Source organism: Tamandua tetradactyla, chromosome 6 (assembly GCF_023851605.1).
Source record: "Tamandua tetradactyla isolate mTamTet1 chromosome 6, mTamTet1.pri, whole genome shotgun sequence".
NCBI lineage: Eukaryota > Metazoa > Chordata > Mammalia > Pilosa > Myrmecophagidae > Tamandua > Tamandua tetradactyla.
In genome coordinates this window covers 68,635,828-68,661,096 of record NC_135332.1, presented here as the reverse complement: position 1 = coordinate 68,661,096, position 25,269 = coordinate 68,635,828, and the positions used below count along the sequence as shown (strand labels likewise).

The 25,269-nt window shown below is 38.4% G+C and overlaps 2 long non-coding RNA genes across 4 annotated transcripts in view; both read left to right on the top strand.

Annotated features, from left to right (window-relative positions):
* Positions 1–2,073: 2,073 nt before the first annotated feature.
* The window catches only part of LOC143688282 (uncharacterized), a 37,633-nt gene continuing 14,437 nt past the window's right edge, over positions 2,074–25,269 (top strand). The window contains exons 1-3 of one of the 3 annotated variants that reach the window (XR_013177932.1): positions 2,074–2,128; positions 3,411–3,591; positions 9,367–9,625. This is a non-coding gene — a long non-coding RNA (uncharacterized LOC143688282). Of the gene's footprint in view, positions 2,129–2,519; positions 2,596–3,410; positions 3,592–8,669; positions 8,739–9,366; positions 9,626–25,269 lie in introns of those variants that run through there. The other 2 variants (XR_013177933.1, XR_013177934.1) reach the window with 2 other exon arrangements.
* On the top strand, positions 4,763–7,637 carry LOC143688283 (uncharacterized). Its single transcript, XR_013177935.1, has 3 exons — positions 4,763–4,983; positions 5,532–5,585; positions 7,623–7,637. It is a non-coding gene; the product is annotated as an uncharacterized LOC143688283 (long non-coding RNA).

The window sequence follows — 25,269 nt, the reverse complement described above, 5'->3', positions numbered from 1 at the left end:
GTTGGGGGAAATGCCCTATGATAGTTCTGACCATATCCAAATAGAGCCAATTTAAAGATATCTGGGTTAGCAAACAGAAAAGACATTTCTGTGAGAGAGAGATTTCTGAGTTGAGGGAATGAAGGGATGGTCAAAGGCTTGGAAGGGTTTAGGCTCTTCTAAGGAAAACGTGTACAGAGATACTTAAAAGAATTAAGTATCTTTAAGGCTTGGTACTATCTGAAGTGTGGGAATCATAAAGTATATGCAAGCAAGTGTCATGGAACAGGGACAATGTGGTGACAAGGTCCAAGGAGTGAGGGAATTTCCAGGAGGACAAAAACAAGACTGGCCAACATGGTGGTGGAGCCCCAAAGTCTGAAATTAACCTTCTATGTGTAAGCTTGTTTCTTCCCTCTTTCAGGGTTTGTTTATTCCTAGTCAATGTCCCTGAAATTCAAGGATGCAAATTGAACATGACTGTCATAGATTGGGTCATGTGCTATCAAAAGACATGTGTCTAATCCTAATCCTATACCTATATAGGATTGTAAATAGGACCTTTTGAAGATGCTATTTTTAGTAAAGGTGTGGCCAACTGAATGTGGGTTGGTCTTAATCCATAGGACTGGAGGCCTTTGTAAGCAGAAGAAATTCAGACACAGTCAGTCACAAAAGCCAGAAGTCAGGAGAAATGGGAAGAGCAGATACAAGGAAAAGAAAGTGGCCGCATGATGGGGGACAGAGATGCAAGCCTAGGAACCCCAAGGATTGTGGCAGACTGGCTACAGACGTTGGGAGCAAGCATAATCTTGCTGATGCCTTGATTTTGAACTTCTAGTCTCCAAAACTGGGAGCTAATAAATGCTTGTGGTTAAGCCAAATCCTCATGTGGCATTTGTCATGGCAGTCTGGCCAACTAAAACAGTGACGCAGTCACAACAGCCAGGTTTGTGTGCCTTTTCCTGTAGCTCCTGATAAAAAGATGAGTTTTTTAAGCAACAGGTAATGTCACTTATAATGAAGAGATCCTTTAAAAGGTAACCCCTGTGGAGTAAGAGTTAAGCACTCCAGTATGATTCAGGTGTTTTGCCGTCTGCTTATCACCACTTAATCTTATCCTGACATTTAGGGCTAGAGTTGATCTGAATGCTGCCTCTATCTGACTCACTCTGAATCTGTATCTTGGAGGCACCTGGGATAGCATAAAAATTTCAGAACCAACTTGTTCATCAAGCTCCTCTCAGCAGTTCACTCTCAACTTCTATAAGCTTATCTTAGTTTCATCTCAGTCATGTATTACCTATTGTCTTTGTTTTCCAGGGCTTCTATAAAAATTCCACAGTGGTTGGCTTAAAGAATAGTGTTCTAGTTTGCTAGCTGCCAGAATGCAACACACCAGAGACAGATTGACTTTTAATAAAAGGGGATTTATTTTGTTGGTTCTTCAGAGGAAAGGCAGCTAACTTTCCACTGAGGTTCTTTCTTATGTGGAAGGCACAAGATGGTCTCTGCTGGTCTTCTCTCCAGGCCCCTGGGTTCCAACAACTTTCCCCGGGGTGACTTCTTTCTGCATCTCCAAAGGCCTGGGCTGAGCTGCAAGTGCTGAGATGAGGAATGCCGAGCTGCTTAGCTGTGCTACATTGCGGTCTCTCATTTAAGCACCAGCCAATTAAGTCAAACGTCACTCATTGCAGCAGACACGCCTCCTAGCTGACTGCAGATGTAATTAGCAATAGATGAGGTTCACGTACCATTGGCTTATGTCTGCAGCAACAAGACTAGGTATGCTCACCTGGCCAAGTTGACAACTGAATCTAACTAACACAGATAGGAATCAAATGTCCCACAGTTTTGGAGGCTAGAAGTCCAAAATTAAGTTATTGGCAGGTCATGCTTTCTCTGAAGTCTGATGCTGGCTTGCGGGTGATCCACAACTCAACATCTGCCTCCATCACATGGACTGTCTGTTTCATTTCATCTCCTCCTCTGGCTTCTGCTCCTCCTGCTCAGTCATGTGTCTGTCTGGATTTCCTCTTCTCCTATATGGACTCAAGTCATAATGCAGTCTCTGTCTCCAGAGTCAGAAGTCCTCTCCCTTGTGTCTGGGTGGTCTATATCTCTTCTCCTCTTCTCCTATGGACACCAGGTATTTAAGATAAGGGCCCACCCTACTCTGATATGACCACATTTTAACTTGATGAATTCTATCTGCAATGACCCTATCTCCCAATAAGGTCACATTCACAGGTACTGGGGTGGGGTTAAACAGAATTCAACTTATCTTTTGGGGGACACAGACCCATAACAAAGGGAACAAAAGGAGCTTTGAGGTATGGATGCTATGCTGGTTTGAAATTGTTAGGTACCTAGAAAAAACATGTTCTTATTCCTGATTCAACATTGTTGGGTGGGATCTTTCTTTATTGTTTCCATGGAGATGTGAAGGCACAATTGGGTGGGACCTTTTGATTAGGTGGTTTCCATGGAAATGTGTCTCCACTCATTCAAGGTGGGTTGCTTACTGGGGCCCTTTAAGAGGGGAGCATTTTGGAAAATGCTTTAGAGCTGACAGTGACAGAGACCTTTGGAAATGCAGAAAGAAAAATTCCCTGGGTAAGCCATTTTAAAATGAGAAGCCAGCAGAGAAAGCTAGCAGATGCCACCATGTGCTTCCCCAGCTGACAGAGAAACCCTGAAAGTCATGGACCTTTTCTTGAGTGAAGGTGTCTTTCTCTGGTTTTAGAACAATAAACTCGTAACTTAATAAATTCCCTTTATAAAATCCAATCCATTACTGGTATATTGCATTTCTGGCAGCATTAACAAACTAAAACAGATGCAATTCCCTCAAGTTAGTTAATTTCCAGGAATTTCACTAACGTTCCACATATCCAGTGTTTTCCAAAAGCCAAGCCTTTCCCATAGTGCAAAATGGTGATGAGATTTTACACAGTGATGAGATTCCCTTACTCAGTACAAGATAGGGGTTTGTTTCACAAGCGGAATAGAAGCATCTTGTCTCCCCAAACTTCGAGGAAAGCTCTTTTTGGCTGCTCCTCCCTTAGTTCTTCAGCACTAAAGATTCGGATGTCTTCCCCAGCAGAGATAGGGTCCTTTGGATGCCTTCTTTCAGGATAATTTTCCTGCCCATGGCTGATGCCTTGGGAAGGTAGAAACATAACTCCTGGAAGCCCATCACAGCTGTCCCATCCAGAACTCAACTTGGACTCTGTGGAGATGACAGCAGGACCTATCCCTTCCCCTTCCTGTGTGATCTGTGGTCTTTCTTTAGCTCCTTCCCAAATCTATCTTCTATCTGGGACTTCAGAACGTGGTTTAGCTGGATTCACTCATCCTCGAGGGATCTTGAAGAAGACTCCACCTCGTGCCATACACATTCCTTTGCAAAGAATATTTTTTTATTGCAGAGGCTTGTTGAAATACACAGGTGAGCAGTGGCCAGCAAGATCATCCTGGGTGCAGCCCTATGGTTTGCCATTTTTCCATAGCAGAGCAGGGTATGTGAACAGTTTCTGAGATCCAGAGAAAAGAGGCACAACACTCTGGAAAAGAGCATCCCATCCATGCTCTGCTGTCTAACCAGCTCAGGTAGGTACCCACTCACAAAAACAAGGTCCTTGGCTGCTGGAAAAGGCCGTAGTCTTCAAAGAGGCTAAGGTGGTCTTTGTGCATTCTACCAGTGGCTGCTTTGGACAGTTGGCCTACAAGACAGGTAAGATTTATTATTGCCTCTGGAACAAAGTCTAAGGCCAAATGCTCTAACTGTTTTAGTAATCAACTAGAAAATGAAGGTATAATACCCTAGAATAGGTCTCTTGTATGGATGGCATGAGTGGCTGGTCACTCCTTCAGACTTTAAGAACATGCAGAAATCTGTTCCTTGCCCAGAGCTTAAACACCACTCACCATGGAAGGTCTGCCTGGGTGTTTAAATGCACTGCCCTGCCTTTAAGACTCCTTCAGTGTGCCATGGCCACAAGGTATTCAGTCTCGATAGCAGGATGGAGCAGTTGTGGGGGCATCTTCTGTTTTCCTGGACAAGCATGGTTGGCAGGACAGCCCAGCAGCTCCAGATGAGGGGAGCTATTTAACTACAGTTCTTTGAGCCCCAACTTCCACAAGAAGCCCTGAGAGACCTGACAATATCAATGTTTAACTAAACATTGTTAAACATTGTTATATGTTCAATTCTCCCCACTGCCCAAGGAAGTAAGGATCATCATTCCTTTCTAGGGATGAGGAAACTAGGACAGGTGACACGACTTACCTAATAAGTGGCAAAATCAGCCTTCAGATGCCAAAGGTAGAAAAACAAAGGCACCAAGGATTGTAAGGAGCTATTAATTCACATTCTCTCTCGGTACTCTGAGTTTAGAATATATCTCCAGCAAGGAAGGTTCTTGGTGGATTTTTTGCAGGATAACCACCCCCCACACACACACCTAGAATGGAAGATTCTTTGCCTGAAGGTTTCATCTCCTGAGTGAATCATTATTTAAGTCAAAGTTTGGCCACACTTAGGAAAACGTCCTGGGAAAGATTGAGTTTAAAATATAGATGTCTAGGGTGTACCACAGGAGATTATGACTTCTTGGTTCATGGTAGGGTATGTATGTTTTTAAATCCCCCATGGTAGATTGAATTTAATACTCCAATAAACATGTGCTCTTAATCATAATCCACATCCCTGTGGGAATGAGCCCATTGTAAATAGGACCTTTTGAAGATATTATTTTCAGTTAAGGTGTGGTCAACTGTGGCAAGGTGGGTCTTCATCCACATTATTGGAAGCCTTCTAAAGAGAAGAAACCCAAATCAGAGTCAGAGAAAGCTACAAGGAGAAGCAAGAAGTCAGATAAAACTCAAGGATCAGACGCAAGGAGATAGACATAATCGTGTGACAGGAAGCAGGGATAGAAGCCAAGAAACCCCAAGGTTGGATAACAGCGAGCACCAAAATGCTTCAGACCCCTGGAGAAAGTAAGCATTTCCAACACCTTGATGTTAGAATTTCTTCTGACCTCAAAATTGTGAGCCAAAAAGTTGTTTAAGGCAAACCCAGTTTGTGATATTGATAATAAGAGCTCTGGCAAATTGAAGTATCCTCTAAGTGGTTCAAATATGCCACCAGGCTCTAGGTGTGACATGTAATATAGAGGGCACCCTGTCACTCTCCACACCCCTTCCCATCACTCTGGACTACACATGCTCTTTTGAGCAAAACATAGAACAGAGAGGGTTCACTAAGGAGACTCTGGGTAATTTGCAAAGAGAATGAAGAACTTCCACTTGTCTTCAGATGGGAAAAATCAACCAGCTCTGTGAGCCTGGTGGTGGTGGTAGAATACTGTGAAGTCAGAAAGACATCTGGTTTAGAATAGGAAGCTTAGATCAAGGGAAGGAAGCTGTAGATGAAGTGAAAGGTAGCTCAGTGGACACCCCTACTCCTTTGCAATATCTTGTGTAGCCTCATGACTGATGAGGTGGAATTTTGAAATTATGCCAGTTTTTTCTATTCTTACTTATAGGAGTGGAACAACAAATCACACCTTAGAACACATTTCCTAATGGAAAAATATCATGTGAGTAGCCTTCCTGAGGTATGTAATAAGTACCTGTTGAACTGGCAGAAGAGTTTAATGGGTTTATTGAGAACTGCCAAGATCCCTTGGTACTCGAAGCTGGATGCTTCGGAAGGAGACAGGTAAATTTGCTTAGGAGCTGCATTAGTTTCCTATTTTTGCTATAAACAATTCCAAAAACTGAGTGGCTCAAGCAAACAGATTTGTTCTCTTATAGAGTTCTGGAGGTTAGACATCTAGACTGGGTCAGCAAGGCTGAGTTCCATTTGGAGGCTTGAAGGGAGAAGCCATTTCCTTGCCTTTCCCATCTACTAGAGGTGGCTGGCCCTGCCTCACAATGACCTCTGCTTCTGTCCTCACATTTTCTTGCCCTCTGCCTCAGCTTTCATCATCTCATTGCTTTCTCTTACTCTGACCAACTGCCTCTTTCTTACAAGGACCCTTGTGATTACATTGGACCCACCAGGATAAGCCAGGATAATCTCATTGCAAAATCCTTAACTTAATCACATCTTCAAAATACCTTTTACCATGTAAGGTAATAAATTCATGGGTTCTAGGAATTAAGATGTGAGCATATATATTTTTGAGGGTGGGGGGTGTAATTCAGCCAGCCATAGGCATCAAAGACCTTACTGAGAGGGAATGGATTAGGAGGGCCTAACCTTTTAAGATTCAGTTACTGGGCTATCTGGTGGACTGTGATCGTTCCATGTAACTCTACCACCAGGAAATCATGGCAGGGACTGGGCATTGCTCCATGGAAGAAGGGTTGCCCACACGGGTGCCCCAGTTGTGTACCTTAAGTGAGGACTGGTTCAGGGGCTTGCAGAATAGCCACTTGGGAAGAGTGGACATGTTTTGGGGACAATGTCCAGGGATGTGAGTAGAAACAAAAAGAGCCCAACACAGATGCTTTATTGAGGATCCACACAGGAGAGAGCTCCACTGAAGCTGTGAGCTTGCATCCAGTAGATTTAAGACTCATGCAGATTTAAGTGGTTCTGAGGGCTGCCAGGGCATCTGTGATGATGGGGACCAGTTAGATGCTCCAGAGGAGGGAGGGAAGAAGGATTCCTGCAAGAGGGATGTGGCTTCCAGCTATGGCATGCAGATGGCGCATACTCAACTTCTTAGAGAAATGAGAGATATGTCCAGATATGCACTGCAAGGTGGACCAGAAGATGGTGCTCTGGACATCTGTCTGATACTCAAAATGGAATGGGTTTTAATGCTGTGCCTCCCAAACCTGAGCATGCACACGAAGAACCCATAGATCTGACTGAGATGCAGATTCTAATTCAATGGTTCTAGGGTGGACCCTGAGACTCTGCATCTCTAACAAGTTTCCAGGTGAGGATGCTGACACTGGCTCTGAACCGCACTTTGCAGAGCAAGGGTTCAAGGCAGGACTGGCTTCATGACATATGCTTAGAAGGGTCCAGTGCTCAACTCAAAGTGAACACAAAGGCTGGGATTGGACCCATAACAAGTTTAGGGAATATGTTGGCATTAGACATTTTCCCTAAATGTCAAACTGCTCTTCTTTAGATATGGACAATGAAGCATCATGATTCAGATCCCAAGCTTTAGAGTCAGAATGCCCAGATATAACATCTGGCTCTAACATGTTATAGCAGTATATTGCATTCAAGTAACCTTCTCGACATCTCTGGGTCTTCATCTTTATTTCAGGGTTAAAAACCAGGGAGGGGTGTGCCAGCTTGCCCCTGCTCATGAGATACACACATGTTGTCCCAACAAAGCATTCAGTAATGCTATATAGGTAGCTTGAAAATGGACATGGAAATTGGCAGAAGCTATGAAGTGCTGCTTTGTTCCTCTCTCCCTGAAGCATTGGCTGTTAAACATTTACCAGCATTGAGAATATCTATGCCTACATAATTATTGACAGCATTAACTGAATCAGTTATATCATTGACCATCGTACTGAGGACATGGTAGGGGTTCAGTCAATGGGAATTGCTGATGTTAATATCAATAGAAAATTTCATAATCCTTTCCTTTTCTCTCCAGGCAAATATAGGATTCGATCCCAACTCCAACTCTTTGTGACTTTGGGCAAGTGTATTTTATCTTTCTAAGTTTTAGTATATTTATTTGCCTGGATTCCACATTGTTCCAGAGGGGTATGAGAGGGCAGTTCCCTGTCCTTTGCTCTCCCACAGAGATCTTTTTTATCTCTCTGGATTCTCTCCCTTCTACACTTTAAACAAAAGTAGCCATGAGCACCCACTCAAAATTTGTAAGAACAAACATCACATAACTTTGATTTAGCCAAATTGAACCTAAAACCACAGTTTCCAGTTTTTGACTTTTGACCCAACTGCTCACATTAAGGTAAATCTCATCAGAAAGTCCAGGAGTATATTTCCTGATATCTGTACTCATTTAGATTTAAATGATTCTTATTCCAAAATGGTTGAGGTAAACTAGAAATAGAAGAGATGGGACACTCCTTATTTCCCTCCAAGTTAGAGAGACAGCCCAGAAAATTCCACATTGCCAAATTATGGACCATGGAGCCTTGAAATGCCCTTGCCCTTTCCCTCTCCCATTCCCCATTTTTAAAAGTCAAATAAGATTTCCTGGCATGTCAGAGCTGGAATGGCCCTTTAGCATGATCTCAGATAATCCTTTTCTTTAAGAGATGAGGAAAGGAATGCCTGAGACTTTAAGTCACCTGCACACCCAAGGGCACACAGCTGGTTAGAGTCTTCAGCAGAAGGGAGACTGGGGTCTCTCCCCTGCATCATTTTTTAAGCTCAAAAGTATTGACATCAAAGGAAATCCTATCTGACCTCAAGGGTTATCTTTAGTAAACATCTCCTAATTGGTTTTGCCAACCCAAAAACCTTTTAGTCTCTTCATCTAATTTCCCTCATATACTGCATCTTTTCCTCAGTAAAAATGCCCACCCTCCCCTCCACCATAGAATACAACCTGTGAGGCAGACATATGCTCATGAAGAGTCCTTCCAGTTTCTCTTTGCTGAGAACGTAAAGCTGTTGGCTCTACCAGCAACAAGAGCCAAGTGGACAGTACTTCTTTGTTCTTTTCCAAGTGGGAAGATGTGCTGGTGTCTGGAAGGCTGACTCTCTCTGGAAGCTGATAAATCTGATGGGATTCTTGGTAATGAATCAGTTGTTCTTACAGGGTGGGGAGTCAGGGGACAGGGATCTCCCCTGCCTGTTCCTCAAATGCCCTCTCTGAACGGACTCCCAGACTCACTATTACCACCTGTTATTAAGTCTATGTCTGTAATACAGAAGGTAATTGGTGACTAGTTCTCAGGTAAGGAGGAAATTGAAATTCAGGTACAAAGTCACAAAGCACCTTATAACGAGATGGAGCAGTGACTTTATACCGAGATAAAACCATTCACCTCCCAAGAAACACACATTGGGTTAAAATGGCCTCCTTATCAGTATGGTTTGAGTTCCCTTCGTTTGGATGCGTGAACATTAATTTTCAAACATCCAAATGCTACTAGAAATAAATTCTCAAGCCAGTGGTTCTCAAACCTAAGCATGCATCAAACTCATGTGAAGGGCTTATTACATCTCAGAATGTAGGGTGATGCCTCCCCAGAATTCTTGATTATTAGGTCAAGTTTGTGTCCCAAGAATTTAAATTTTTAACAAATTCCAGGTGACGCTGTTATGCTGGTCCAGGACCACACTTTGAGAACTTCTACCTTGAAGCTTAAAGGTCAAGTTATCCTTCCCAGATATTTATCTCTCTACTTGTTCTCTTTTAGCAACGAGCCTTAAATGATGCCACTAACTCATCCAGATGCAGGATAACCAGCACAGCAGGACCTAATTTCTGAACAGACAGAGCACTTTTGAATATGGACAAGGGCTGCTTGCAGTGTCATTCTAAGCCCAGTCTGGGTCTGAAAATAAGCAGCATGATCATCTGTCAGGGCTGTGCACGGGTCAAGGAAGAGATTTCATCTGTGAGGATTCCAGGGTACCAGCAATTTTTCCTCCAGCTCATTCATCTTCTGCTTAAAGGTATGCTCCCTACCCCATACTCCCACCCCAAGGATGTGGCTCGGAACTTTCCAAGGAATGTGCACATAGAAAAGTAGCAATCGATGCTACTTAGTCATGAGTAACATATTATAGAGGAAAGTTTGTGGTTTTCCTCTTCAAAGGACTAGAGACTCTATATTGGTTTCCACCACTTAACAGCCATGTGACTTGGTATAATCACTTTATTTCTTCAAGCCTCAATGTGCTTAAAGTGGATAATTTTATCTAGCTACAAGTTTGACTGGAGGATTAGCAAAGACGTGTGTATAAAGTTTACACTGAGAGGGTTGATCTGCTATGCATCTCTGCCTGCTTATAGTGCCAGCTAAGATCATAAGCAAGAGGGAGTAATGTAGGAGTTTAGCCATATCTGCTCTCAGCATTACTCCTCCGTTCTGGGGCTTTGTGACACTAATTAGCACAATAACCTGTGCTGGGGGTCCCACCCACATAGCACACAGGCTACTCACATGGCCTGTGGGAAGGTCCATACATCACATCTTTTTGTAGCCCAACGACAAGCATGCATTCTTTGGACAGGGTCCCCCGAAACACAAATACCAAATCAGAGCAAAATCTTCCACCTTTTTTTCCATGGCTATTTCTTCCATAACTCAATACTTATTAACAACCATTAGTTATCTTTTCTTGACAAATGTGCCAGACCCACAACTTTACCAGCATGACTTTTCATCATTTCTCACACAATTCAGTTCTTAAAAGGTCCAATCTCATTCTGGCAAGTGGTAAGCATGTAACAAACAGTGGTTTTGAATTTTTTATTATCATGCAAATATATAAAAAAGAATAGGACAATCATTTTTCCCCCACTCTCTACTCTAGGGCTTTCTCTAAAATGGTTTATACAGAGGACACTTACTTTTTCTCCTCACACTGGTGGGAGGAATAGGCAGCTAGAAACAATACAATTGTTAAGTACTATCTGAAAATGTGGCATTGAACACACTGAAAGAACACATGTCAAAATCCCCAGGACTGGAAGACATCAGAGACTCATCCATTGTTTAAAATGGGAAGACTGGGGAGCATGAGTTGCACATGGGATTTCCTTAAATCCTGTCTGCCACTATAAAGACACAGGAGAGGAAGGACTAAATGAGGAAATGTCCACATACTCTCTTCCTAAGAGTAGTAAACCTCCCCATAGCTGTAAAGTTTGGCCAACCAAAGAGCAGTAAAAGATAAACCTCCTGAGATATAAGGTTTCCCTGAAATCCAGACAGAAAATTCACTAGCATGAAACATGCATCCCCTTAGAACACGATGAAATCTGTTCCTTGCTTGATGCTGAAAGAAGCCCTCAATTGCTTGCCTGTGGTCTTTTCCATGGGGCGATTTGTTTATTCCTATGACATGTCAATTGGCTTTCCCTAGAATAAGCAATCCAAGAGAACAAGAAAGAAGCTGCAAAGTCCGTTATGACCAGACCTCAGAAGTCACATCCATCCTTTCTGCAATACCTTATTGTTTACGTTTGTCAGCTCTATTCAACTCTTCAGTAAGAGGGGACAGCATGAGGATAGGAAAAACAGGATAGCTGGGGTCCTCTGGGAGGCTGGCTACCACAGTTAGGAGAATTATTCCTGAAAAGACAAAGCAAAATTTAAGCAACCTGTTATAATATCTTATCACCAGTCCAATAAATATACAATGATACTGTTTGCATGTAGTTGGTATCAAAGAAAGAAAAGAGGATGCAGCAAAAGATATATTTGAAAAAATAATGGATAAGAATTTCCAAAATAAGAGGAAGACAACAAACTACAGGTCACCAAATTCTCAGAAAACACTAAGAAGATAAATATGAAGAAAACACACCTAGTTGCACATTAGAGTCCAATTGTTGAAAACTAAAGATGAAAAGAAAATCTTGGAGACAACTGGAGTGGAAGTGCAGAATTATATATAGAGGAACAACAACGGAAAACACAGTAGGGTGGGCAATGGTGGCTCAGTGGCAGAGCTCTTGCCTGCTGTGCTGGAGACCTGGGTTCAATTCCTAGTGCCTGCCCATGCAAAAAAAAAAAAAAGTTAAAAAAAATACACTAGATGTCTCATCAGAAAGCACACAAACAATATGACAGTGGTACAACATCTTTATACTATAACAAAGAAAAAAAAATCCATCAATCTGGAATTCTATATCCAATAGAAATATTCAAGAATGAAGGTGAAATAAAGACTTTTTTCCAACCTAAGCTGAGAGAATTCATTGTAGTATAAGAAATGGTACAGACAGTTTTTCAGGCAAAAGAAAGTATATCACTTGGAAATTTGGATTAACACATAAAAAATGATGTGTGTTGAAAGTTTTCCTTATTTTTAATAAATTTTTAAAGATAGTTAACTGTCTCAAGTAAAAACAGTAACAAGTAAATTTCTGGCTACAATTTGACAAAAACTAAAATCAATAATAAAGTGATAAACAATCCTCAATGTATTTAGAACTTCAAAAATACATTTTTAAATAATTCAAGGGTGAAAGTAGAAACTTTGAGAAATCATGGAGTTAGAGAATTTATAACTCAATTATGATGAACTCACTACATATTTAAGCCTGTGGAATATAGCTAAAGATAGTTTTAGAGGGAAATTAAAAGCTGTCAATGAATAACAGATCGGTTTGAAAATTGATGAGCAAATCATGCAACTTGAGTCCACAAAGTCAACTAAAACTAAAACTAAACCCAAAGAAAGTAGAAAAAATAAAATATTAAAGACAGCATAAATTAATGAAATAAAAATAGAAAAACATTAAAGGGCCAATGAAGACAAAAGCTAAAATTAATAAATAATAATTAAAATTGTGAATGCAGAAATTAACAATATAACTATGATAAAAGGGACATATGGGCAAAGATTTTAAAAGTTATAAAAATATTGTAAATAAATTTAGTCCATCACTTTTGAAGATTCTGAGAAAATGAACATTACTAAAACAAAAACATTACCTGCCAAAACTAATTCATCAAGACTGAAATCCTTACTAAATTTATAGCCATTAAAGAAATTGATTGCATGATCAAAGATATATATCCAAAAGAGAATTAAGGTCTAAATGTTCGTTTTGTTATTGTTTACCAAATTATAAAAGAATACATTATTCTACTTGTATATGAGTATGTCCAAATAAAAAAGAAGGAATGCTTCTGTTCATTTTGTGAAGACAGTATAATGACAATAGTCAAACTGGACACACGATGAAAAAGAAATTACAGGCCACTTTCCCTGTTATTACAGATGCAAAATATCTAAATAAATATTAGTTAACCAATTTCAATAATCTCAAAAAAAGTCATGACCTATAAGAATCATTCCACTTTCCCTGTTATTACAGATGCAAAATATCTAAATAAATATTAGTTAACCAATTTCAATAATTTCAAAAAAAGTCATGACCTATAAGAATTATTCCAGGAGTACAAGCATAATTTAATATATTATTTAAAATGTTCATGGTTTTTACCTCATTACTAAAGTAAATGAGAAAAATGATGTATGAATAAATCCAGTGAAAGCATTTGCATAATTGAACACATGTATTTAGCAAACCAGGAATGTTTAGCTATGCTTAAAATGATAAAGAATATTTATGAAAAATGCACAGCAAGCATTTTACTTAAAAGTGTCCACTATAAACATTTATATTCAGTATTGTACAGATGATCTTAGCCAAAGTGCTATGACAAGAAAAAGAAATATAAATTAAAAGGATTGAAGAGGTTGAAACAAAACTGTGGTCAGTTATAGGCAATGCAATTTACTTTCAGCATCCCAAATCCTCTTCAGTTCCCCATTAGGTTTGATAAGAAAGTTTAGGAAGTCTTTTAGAAATACAGGCAGCATTTAAAATAATAATAATAATGAATGACTTTCTTATATGCCTGTAAATAAGCACATTAACATAAAAAAATTAAAGTCTAACAAGTAAAAATACTATATTCAGGATGAAGCTTGAAACATTTTTTGAAGATTGGATTTCCTCCAAAATTATTCCATAAACTTGATAATGATAAAACCAAAAATGCAATTTGTTTTTTATGAGCATTGATAAGCTAATCCTAAAATGAACATGGAAGAAAAGAGGTCGATCTTTTTTCTGGCTGAAAACATGGAAAATGTCAAAGGAAAAGAAGTTATAATGGGAACCCTTAAAAATGGCATTTTTTTGTGTGTGTGTAACTGAAGGCTGACTATCTAAAAAAAAAAAGTTTGCATAGAAGATGCTTCAAAAGGCAAGGCAGAAGATCATATATGAAAATTCAGATAACTGTCACAATATATGTAGATTAAGAGAAAGGGGATTCGAAAGGAGAGGATGGCTCGAAAAGCTGGCAATTCCTACGTGCTGGGGAAAGCAATTGGGCATTTCTCATTAGGAGCAAATGTATTAAGGGTGTGAGCCAAAAATTCCAGAAAGCATTGCAGGGTCTTTGCCCTCACCAAATTTTCAGTAGTCTGTTTGTTAAGCTTGGCAAGGCTTCATCCAGCTTGCTGAGAATTGTGGCCTCTATATCGCATATAGATACCTGAACAGGATGTCAATAAATGAACTGATTAGCAAGAAAGGTTATAGCAAAATGGAGAAGAAACAATTATCTCAATGAATAAATGTCTTATTGTATGAGTCTTTTGGTAAATATGGCATTATCATCATGGAGGATATTAACAGTGGGGTCTAAACTACTACTGGGAAACACTTCCCATAGGCAAGCAATTCCCTTTGTCTCTTCAAATTATTGTCTGCATAAACTGGACTAAAGAAAAAGATGAACGAGATGCTAATAACAGAAAAGTTTCTACTATAATGCATTTCTGTATTATTATCTGTTGGTCAAATTGGGGGAAAAGGGGGCAAAGACAATTTTAAAGAAGAAATATGAGGAAAAAGCTGCTTTATAGAATATCAAGATTTATTATAATCTCGGTACCGGTATAGAAATTAAATAATTCAATGAAATACAGGAAAACCCAGAAAGCAATGTGTGCATAGATAGAAATTTGATATAGAACGCACATGGCATTTAAAATCAAGATGGAAATGATGGTTTATTCAATAAATGCTTCTAGAATAACCAGCTATTTCTTAGGAAGAAGTTAAATTTTGATCCTATATCATACCATGAATAAAATTAAATTTCAGATCGATTAATCCTAAATATGAAAAGAATTGCAGTAAAACTTTTTGAAAGATGTATGGGATACTTATTTCTTCTTTGTGGTTTTTTTGTGTGTATATGTGTCTTGATTAAGAAATCTCTCTGTTTTCCAAGATCATAAAGTTAAAGAAAAAATTTAAGTTTAATTATCAACTTTTTCATGAATTTGATGTTAATGTTAATATTTAATTATAATGAAAAATGCCTACTATGTGATGAAAGTCACCAGAAAAGTTAAAAGAATTAGAAGGCAAGTAATAGAGAAAATTTGCATTCCACATAATTGAAAAAGATAGTATTATCCAAATCATATAAAGAATTCTTACAAATCAGTATGAAAAGGCTAACAATTCACTAGATAAAGGAATATTAAGAGGCAATTTGTAGACTAATTTCCCACAAAAATGTGAAAAGATGTTCGTTGTTATAGGAATCAGGGAAACTATTTTAAACTTCTGCCTCCTCAACAGTAGGAGAGTAAATTTGTATTACGCTACTAAACTTGTGGTAATTTATTGTAGCAGCTATAGGAAACTAATGCAGTCATTAAAACTGTTTTATATCAGTGACTAAAAGATGCATAGTTTCTAATAATGTTGAAGAATAGGCTAGCCATTTGAAAAATGTATAAGCCCAGATCCTCACCTCATTTCTTAAATCAAAATAACTTCCATATAGATTAAAAATTAAAGGTAATTAAGTTAAAAATTATAATAGAGAGAAAAATGGAAATTAAAAAAACAGTAACGTAATGAAGGAGGCCTTTTTAAGCAAAGCAATGTCCACAAGTTTTTTTTTAAAAATTAGTAAAATTGAAGATATAATAAATGATGTTTGCAAATGTAAAAAATTACCATAGGCAGAATATTTAAGAGTAATCTCCTAAATATGTGAAGAATTCTTACAAAATGATAAAGGTTCTGTCATTCAATACAAAAACTGTACCAGCCCTGTGGAAGATAGGCTATTTCTTCACACCCTCTCCTGTTCCATGATTAGGAAGCTTTCTATACATTTGTCCATATAACAGATAAAAAATATTTTAAAATACTTTTAAAATTGTACATTTCTTTAACTATGATCAATTAAGAATGATGTTGGTTATTTGTCATCAGTTTACAAGCTATCAGTCTTTTTTGTGAAATTCATGGTGATACACTTTGTCTATTTTTTCTATAGAATTAAAGAACTTTTTATTGTTTAATAAGAATTCTTCATATATTCAGGAGATCCCTATTTGGAAACCAATTTGGATATATATAGTACACATGTTCATTTACCACTGAGTCTATATCTCATAATTTAGCTTGCACATGGGTTCAAAAATATAAATTATAGGTGTTCATTCCTTCACCGCCTGTTATGGCAAAATTGGAAACAACTAAGTTTCCGTTATTAGAGGACTGGGCAAATAAGTTGTGTTATACCTATATCCAGCCATGCAAAGGATGGAGGCAATATTTATAAACCCATGTTAAAATAAAAAAAAAAACAACCAACTAATGTTTAAGCAAAAAAAAAAACAAGGTGTAGTACAGTACAGCCTAGAACAGTATATTTCATTTGTATAAAAATGGACATGCTAACAATAATGTCATTAAAATAATGACATATCGCCATATAATAAACAGGCAGTAATATATAGATGTTCTATAGTAAATGACAATGCATATTTGTTCTACTGTATGTGAAAACTATTTTTGGAAGCCTTAAGTTGGTCACAGTTACTACTTTTGGGGAAAAGGACTGAAGAAATCCATTTATAAGAGAATTTTTGTATATATTTTGTGCTTTGATTTTTTCCAGACGCAATATTAACTTTTTAATTAAAAATAGCTAATAAAAGAAACCCATGTTGAATGATGAGTCATTGACTTTTCTAAAAATTAAGAATGAGTAATAAGCCACTCAAAGGCAGATCTTATCAGTTAAATGGTTTGTTGCATGTCTTCTATCTAGGAACTTTATTGCGCCTGTTATCTTTGAAAAGAAATTAGTATATACAATATCATCTCAGTTAGCAAAGTAACACACTCACACATGACAAATACTATACAAAAGCATATTAAAAATTTTAGTTAAGTGATTGTTTCTCTTTGGTAGGTTTATGATTATTATTATTTTCTACTTTGCATTTAAAAAATTTTTTATTCTTAGTTTGTATTGCAGTTATAAAGAGAAACTACAGATTTTTAAAATTACCAACTATAATTGATACATATTACATGATCTAAGTTTTATTTAAAAATAGGTAAAAACATATTAAAGTAGAAGGAAATGCACCAAGAACATTAGCAGTAAATAGCTCTTTCTATAGAAGATTTTTTTGTCTTCTTCTTTGTGTTTTACAAAATTTCTATGGTAGGCGTTATTGTCCTTTAAGTGGAAAAATGCTTTAATGCTAGGTATGCAGACTGGGAAACATCTTTTCGATCTATAGATGTTTGTTTCTTTTAAATAAGAACCTTCAGATTCCTGTAGCCTCCTCATAATTAAAACAAATGAAAACTCTTTCCTATGTGGTGAAGCCATTTTTCAGGAAGGAAGAGAAAATATATTGAGTGAATAAATAAGTTTTTTAAATTCCTGATTGGAATGCAGTCATTGGAAATAAAATCGAGAGAGTAAATCTACTCCCCATTTTGAGCTATGGGTGAGCAACTTTGGAGGCAGTTTATTGCATTGTGCTTTCGTACCAATTGCAATTAATTACACGGGTTAAGAAATACCAAAAGAGAGGAGAGCAGAGTATCAAACATAAAAGGCCAAGCTTTTGTGATTTTCATCAGAAACAATCACAAGGAAAGCTCTGCAAAGGACTCATTGGCAAAGGTGTCGAGTGGATGGGAAAGAGAGCAAGACCACTCAACCATTCAAAATCCAAGAGATGGAGGAGACAGTTCTGGTCTTTTACTTAAAAGAGAATAATAAGAGAAAACCCTAGTCGGACAAAGCACAATCCAATAAGAGCTAAAAAAAAAACCGAAAAAGAAGATGCCAGTCTATGCCTGTTTGCTTTTACTTCTTCAAACTTTAATAGCACATCTATTAATTCACATATGATTAAAGCACTTAGCAATAATCGGTCTTTTTTGCTAGAGGTGTGGGATAGCAGAGCATCTCTGCAAGATTTTTCAAAGCCACATTAACATGTTGAATTTCCCAAATTTCCTGACACATTTGGCAACCACATGAATACTGCATACTAATAAGAATAGAGAAGACAGGATTAGGCATAGACAAAAAAGAAGTCCCAGAGGCATTTTGTATTTCATGAAGAGAGGAGTATTAGATTGACATGCTTAATGGAAAAATTGCAGATACACTTTTTTGGTAAATGTTTATTATGCATTACGGAAAAGAACAAAGACTGGTATGGTGAGCACATAATTACCCAATATCCAAATTTAATAAGTATCAACATCTTGTTACATTTGTCTCATGTTATTATTTTTCAGAAATAAAGGGTTAGAGATACAAATTGAAAACCAGGACTCCAGCAGATATTTGTACACCAATGTTCATAGCATTGTTATTCACAATTGCCAAATGGTGGAAGCAACTTAATGTCCATCAACAGAAAAATGGATAAACAAAATGCAGTCTACCCATACAAAGGAATATTGTTCAGGTTTAAAACAAAATGAAGTTCTGAATCATGTGACAACATAACCTTGAAGACATCATGTTGAGTGAAATAAACCACACAAAAAACAAATATCTCACTTATATGGAATAACTAGAAGGAACAAATTTCATAGAGGCAAATATGGAATTAGAGGTTAACAGGAGCTGGGGGCATGGAGGTGAAGAGGAAGTTATTGCTTAAAAGGTACAAAGTTTCTGGCTGAGGTGATGAAAAAGCTGAGGTAATATTTTTTGATGGTGGTAGCTCAATATCATGAATATAATTAATGCCACTGAATTGTACACTTGAAAGTGGTAAGAACGGGACATTTTGAGTTGTATGTGCGTTACTTCAATAAAAAGTTTTTAAAAAAAAGTTAGAGTTGAAGCTCTCATTGAAATTGTAACCACGCTCCTTGGATTCGTGGTATGATGTATGTAAATATCCATACACAATATTTACTGTTGTTGCAAGTGACTTTTTAAAATCCTTAAAACATTATATCTTTAAAATTTTTTTTCTATTAACTTGCATTTTCCTGGTTAAAAGTGAAATGAGCTTCTTTTCATATGTTTATTTGCCATTCAGGTTTTCTCTTTTGTTAAATGTCCATTTATTATTATTTTTTTTGGATTGCTTGTAACTTTTAATTACTTTTCAGAATTAAAAAAATATTTCTTGTACACTATTCCCTTGTCATTTGCATGGTGCGTTTTCTGTGCTATGGAGAAAATAAAGCAGGGAAGGTGGGAGAGAACACTTTTAGCAAGGGGAGGTATAATTTTAACCACAGGGTTTAATGAAGAAAACAGAAACCACTGTAAATGTTTCCTTTACAAAATTTACATGTTCATGTTATAAAGGAAACATTTATGCAAAGCAGAATGAAATTCAGACATGTAGAGAGAAAGCCGCAGAAATAAGGTGGAAGGCAACCAAACTCAGTGAAGCCAGAAGAGGCCGCCATATGCATTGCCATGGCCAGGAAAAACCAGGGACCAGAGATTGCTGGCAGTCAGCCCCAGGACTCCTGCTTTGATGTTGCCTTGATTTTGGAATACTCCTTGACTCAAAACCCCTCAACCAATAAACTCCTGTTGTTTAAGCCAACCTATTGTATGGCATTTGATTTAGCAGCCAGGAAAGTAAAACAGGAATAGAAGATAAACAGAATACTTTCTGCCCTACAGCTGAAATAGAGCACCCAAAGAAGAGATCATTCTGCTTCAAATCCTCAGACCTGCATTCCAGACCATGCTGGGGAGAGCACAGTCATGGTTCACTGAATGGCAGAGAAGTGGCTCTGTGTCATTAGCAGAACTTACTAGAAAACCACCCTTCAGCACTTGCCAGAAATCCTCCCACCAGGCTGTTGGGGAAAGCTGTTCATGGGGAGGTGTCTTGCTGGAGGCACTTCACTATGAAACCACACAAGGGAGAAGCCACACACACTAGAAGAGCCTGACGCCAAAGGATCTGTCCGTGCTGTAGAACCCTGATGTTGGAGAAGCCACTTTCCCTGTTCAAGGTGAGCCCTGAAGAAACTGTGAACACTGCAGGAGTCTGCAAAACAACAACAAAAAACTACACTAAAACCAGAAAAGAAAACCCCTTCCTCATGCAATGTCCCTCCCACACCATTTTCTGAAAAGTCACTGACAAAGGGAAAGGCAGAGCAGCAATGAAGGGTGAATTTTGAGTGGAGAGGCAGGCAACGTGCTGATAACAGGCAAACTGAGTCTCCAGGAAGATTCAGCTGCTTCTGAGTGATGGAAAATACAGTAAGACCAGTGAGTTCCATGGACATGAGCCCTTTTCTGTGCTTTGTTCTCTGTGGAATGTGTTCCTTCATCAGAAGTATTGAGGGAGGCAGATGAGGATAAGAAGTGGAGGTGAATAATACCAGGCTGGCAGGCAAGGCACGTCATTCCAAATAACCACAGATGATAAATTTAATTGTAAATTAAATTGCAATACCATCAGATGCCATGGGATATTAGTACTTCATTGACATCCTGCAAGGAGGTCCTAACACTCCAAGAGATGGCAACCCATTCCAGTATTGTATCCTGAGAGTTTGATCTTTTGGGGCCACTTCTGCTATGAATTACTATATGGTCAATGTCCACCCAGGAAAGCAGAAACCACTCTGAGAACTCAAAGCAAAGGACATTTAGTTTAGGGAGTTTGTTCCAGTCTTGGAAAAGCTGAGAAGACACGCAGGAATCGGGGAAGCTACCTGGAGAGGAGCAAGTACAGGAAGTCACAGTCATTCCTAGGCTGGAGGGACAGGGGGATGAAATAACTTACCTGGTACCCAGGAACTGGGATCACCCAGCTCAAACTGCAACCCTGCAGTGGACCTGTCCTGAAAGAGCTGAAGCCGAGCCACTGTCAGACTCATATCCAAGTCAGAGAGAAATGAAGGCAAGGATGCATGCTGACTTTTCCTTTCCTCTTATACTTAGCTGAAAACAGAACCTGGAAACAACAAACTGTAGGTGCCCACCTCCCTGAGTCACAGAAGAGAGCGAGAGAAACACAAGGAATGGATCTGGAGGCAAACAGGCCCAGTACTGGCAATATTGGGCATTGTTGTTGTTTTTAATATCTAAGTATGTCTATTGATGAGCTAAATTTATCAACCACTGGTATGTATACATTAGTATGAGCATATGTTCCTAGAAAGCAGCAACCTCATTTTATTCATATTTAAATCCCTAGATACCAGGATAATGTCTGGCACATGATATATGCTCAATAAATACCTGGCAAATGATTGACTGAATGGATGAGATGATCTGTGAAAGCTACCTGGGATGGAATGGGATATGGATGGGCCCTGGAGAAGAAGCACAGTCATGAGAAGGCAATCCAAACAGGAGGAAAAGCAAAGAGGCAGGCATGCACTGGAAATGAAGGGAGGAAAAAATAAGTTGACTGATTGGCCGTTTCATTTTGGTTATTCTGTGAAAAACATAGAAGGGCTCAGAAGTTGAAAGAGGGGCATTGGTTAGTATTCTAGTTTGCCAGAATGCAATATACCAGAAAAGGAATGGCTTTTAAAAAGGGGAATTTAATAAATTGCTAGTTTACAGTTCTAAGGCCAAGATAATGTCCCAATTAAAGCAAGTCTATAGAAATGTCCAATCAAAGGCATCTAGAGAGAGATACCTTGGTTTAAGAAGGCCGATGAAGTTTAGGGTTTCTCTCTCATCTGAAAGAGCACATGGCGAACATAGGCAGGGCTTCTCTCTCAGCTGGAAGGGCTCATGGCAAACACAGCATCATCTGCTAGCTTTCTTTCCTGGCTTCCTGTTTCATGAAGATCCCCAGGAGGCGTTTTCCTTCTTCATCTCCAGAGGTCGCTGGCTGGTAGGTTCTCTGCTTCTCATGACTATGTCTTTCTCTAAATGTTCCCTCTTTTATAGGACTTCAGAAACTAATCCAGACCCACCCAAATGCGTGGAGACACGTCTCCAGCTAATCCAATTTAACAACCACTCTTGATTAAATCACATCCCCAGGGAGATTATCTAATTACAGTTTCAAACATTTAATACTGAATAGGGATTAGAAGAAACAGCCGCCTTCACAAAATGAGATTAAGATTAAAACATGGCTTTTTTAGGGTACATGCATCCTTTCAAACCAGCACAGTTAGGCTATTGGATGTTGCCATCTAGAGGACAGATGTCAGTGGCTGGGCCAAGTGTGGGTGTGGAGATAGGAAAGGGGATGTCATATGAGATATATTTTAGACGTAGGATGGGCATTGCTTACTTTATGCATTCCCCTGGGAGATACAGAGTGAAAGATATGAAATTCAACTTGAAGGAGCTCACAGTCTAGTGACCAGTTAGTAAACAGCCAGAAAATGCAGTCAATAGGAGTCAGAGCCCAACTCAGACACAGGTTCTGCTTCAGTTTGCAATCACCCACTGACCTACTCTCACGTGATTCTCATGGATGCCATAAGACGTTGGTTTATTTAAATCCCTTCTCATGGGGCAAAGAAAGTGCTGGTGGTCCTCACCATCTGATGAGACAGCATTCATGTCTGCACCCCACCCACCCCCAAGGTAATAGCAGCCTGCTGTTTTCCTTTAAAATGATTTTTTAACCACAACCTATTAAATGCATGAGAGTCTGAGACTGTATCTGTACTCATCGATATAACAGACCATAATATATGTAGTAATGAATAAGTAGTTTGGCCTTTATTATATTAGGAAACTAATTGGTTTCCATCCCTCTAGACTAATTGCTTTTTGAAAGATTAACACAAAAGGCTGACATGGTTTGTATGCACCAGGAAAGCCCCATTATATTACTTTTTCTTTGTTGTTTATTCATAAACACTAAGAATAAAAAACGTAGTGAAAAATTGAGAGAACACCTCAAGCATACTTGGTCTCTGTGGGAGGCTCAGTGATAAGCGTCTTTGGGCTTTGTTTGAATCCCAGAATCTCAGGTATGTGGCAGCCAATCCGTGAGTCCAGGAACTGCTTGCCATGCTCCAGGCCTCCCACTAACTGGAACTTTCCCTTGATATTCAGCCTAAATGTTTCTTTATTAAATTCCTTTTGAAAGCTTGGAATTATACCCTTGATACCACCCACACATGTCTTTCTTCTGTGGTTGTTTATTCCATTAGCAGTTATTGCCTCATCAATCCCCCTCTTTCACTTGGAGTTCAGGAAAGAAATGTGGTTTGTATTAATATCTTCAATCTCCCTTCATAAATCAATACTCAGAGTCACTTAATTATCTTTATTGCTTTTCTTTCAACTCTGCACTTTTTACTGTACTTGTCACATGCTTCTCCAAACAAACGTTTTAAGACTGGCATAGGTGCCAAATGAAACAGATGTCAATAGGTGTCAAATGACCACTGGCATTTCATAGGTCTCTCCAAAGGAAGCCTGTACCATTGAAGTTGATGGTTTTGGGAAATTAATAGGTAAAATCAGTGACCAGAGTAAGGAACTGAGTCTAAGGGCATAAAGTAACCTGGATCTTGGTGCCTCAAGCAACTGCCCTAAATAGCTTAAAGGATACAAGAAGTACAAAACCCAGTAAATATACTAGCCCAATACCCTCCACTTACTGCTATCTTGACAGAAAGAATCAAAGAAAAGCAAAATTAGGTTATGAAACAGGGCAAGGTGGCAACCATATACCACCAACTTGGAGGAAATTCTACCAAATACAGTCAAGGAAGATAAAAGAAGCTGAGAAAAACTCCTTTCCCCAATTCTTGAGAGAACAGAGGAATGTTAGAAGATGCAAGTGGAGGGTATTCTGAAAACCACTTAACTACCCCCTATTTTAAAAGAATGAGGGCTAAAGGTTGGGTGGGTCTCCTCTCCTCAAGGGAAATGAAGAGTTTGATATCCCTGGCAGTATGAAGAAAAGAAAAACAAGCCACCATTTTCCACCTTATTCAGAATTTTTTTATCATTAACATACTGTGAAATGCACAAATCTGAAGTTTTATGAGTTTATGAAACCAATATGGAAAACAACCACAGAAAGTTTCCTCAATCTATCTCCATAGATTATCTTTCTTTATTCTTAGATGTCATGGAGATATAATCATTTTGTGGCTTGTTGCTTTAGCTCAAAATTATGTCTTTGAGATTTACCCACGTTATTGCAAAACACACTTTTTATTGCTGAGTAGTAGTCCACTTTATAAATATACCTCAATTTATTTATCCCTTATCCCATTGATAGACACAAAGATTGTTCTCAATTTGAGGCTTTCTCATTAATAAGGCACCAATGAGAATTCTTGTTCAGGTACATTTGTTTCATTTATCTTGGGTAAATACTAGGCGAGAAATTGCTGGCTAATAGGTCAGAATTATAGTTACTATTTTCTTTTGAGATTTACTATCATTTTATGCATTATGAGCATATTTTCCTTTATGTCACTGTTATGGTTATAATAGCTCATTTAAAATCCTTGTCTACTACTTCTAATATCTGGTTCTTTTTTTTTTTTTGTATGCTGTATGGCAGGGTCACATTTCACTCTTTTTCCATGGGAGTAACCCATTATTGCCCCACCATTTATTGAATTTTTGTTTGGTTGGTTGGTTTTTGCTTGTTTGTTTTTTGGGAAGTGCATGGACCAGGAATCAAACTCGGGTTTCCCACATGGCGGGAGAGAATTCTACCACTGAACTACTCTTGCACCCCCAATATCTGGGTCATCTTGAGATTAGTCTCATAGATTTTCTTTCCTCTTGAGGATAAGTCATTTCTGGATCTTTGTATGTTGAGTGATTTGTGGTTGTGTCCTGGATATTGTAAATATTATTTGAGGGTTACTCTAGGCACTGTAATATTCCTCCTAAAAATGTTGAGTTAATGTTTCTGTTGTTGTTTTATCAAGCAATAATTTCGGTAGAATTCATCATTTGTGAACTGTCTCTCTTGGGCAGCAACTCAGATCTTATTTCAGTCCTTTCATCTTTACTTGGGCTGCTTTGAGTCTTCCTTGTGCGTTCATGGTTCGGAGTTTTGGCAGAGTTTATGTTCAAAAATAAGTTTTCCCATTCTTTCGCAGTCTGTGCTCCATGATCACTCCCTTCACCTTCCAGTAACAATGAGTGTTCCAATCTCTGCCCTTTGTCCTTTCAGTCAGAAAGATTATTGAAGTTTTCACTACCTTAGGTGGCACCATCCACAAACATTTTCAGGCTAGTGCCCAATAATAATAATAATAATAAGAAGAAGAAGAATAAAACCAAATAACTTTATGGGGATTTAATGCCTTATGGGGTAGGGTTTCTGTTTGGGGTGAT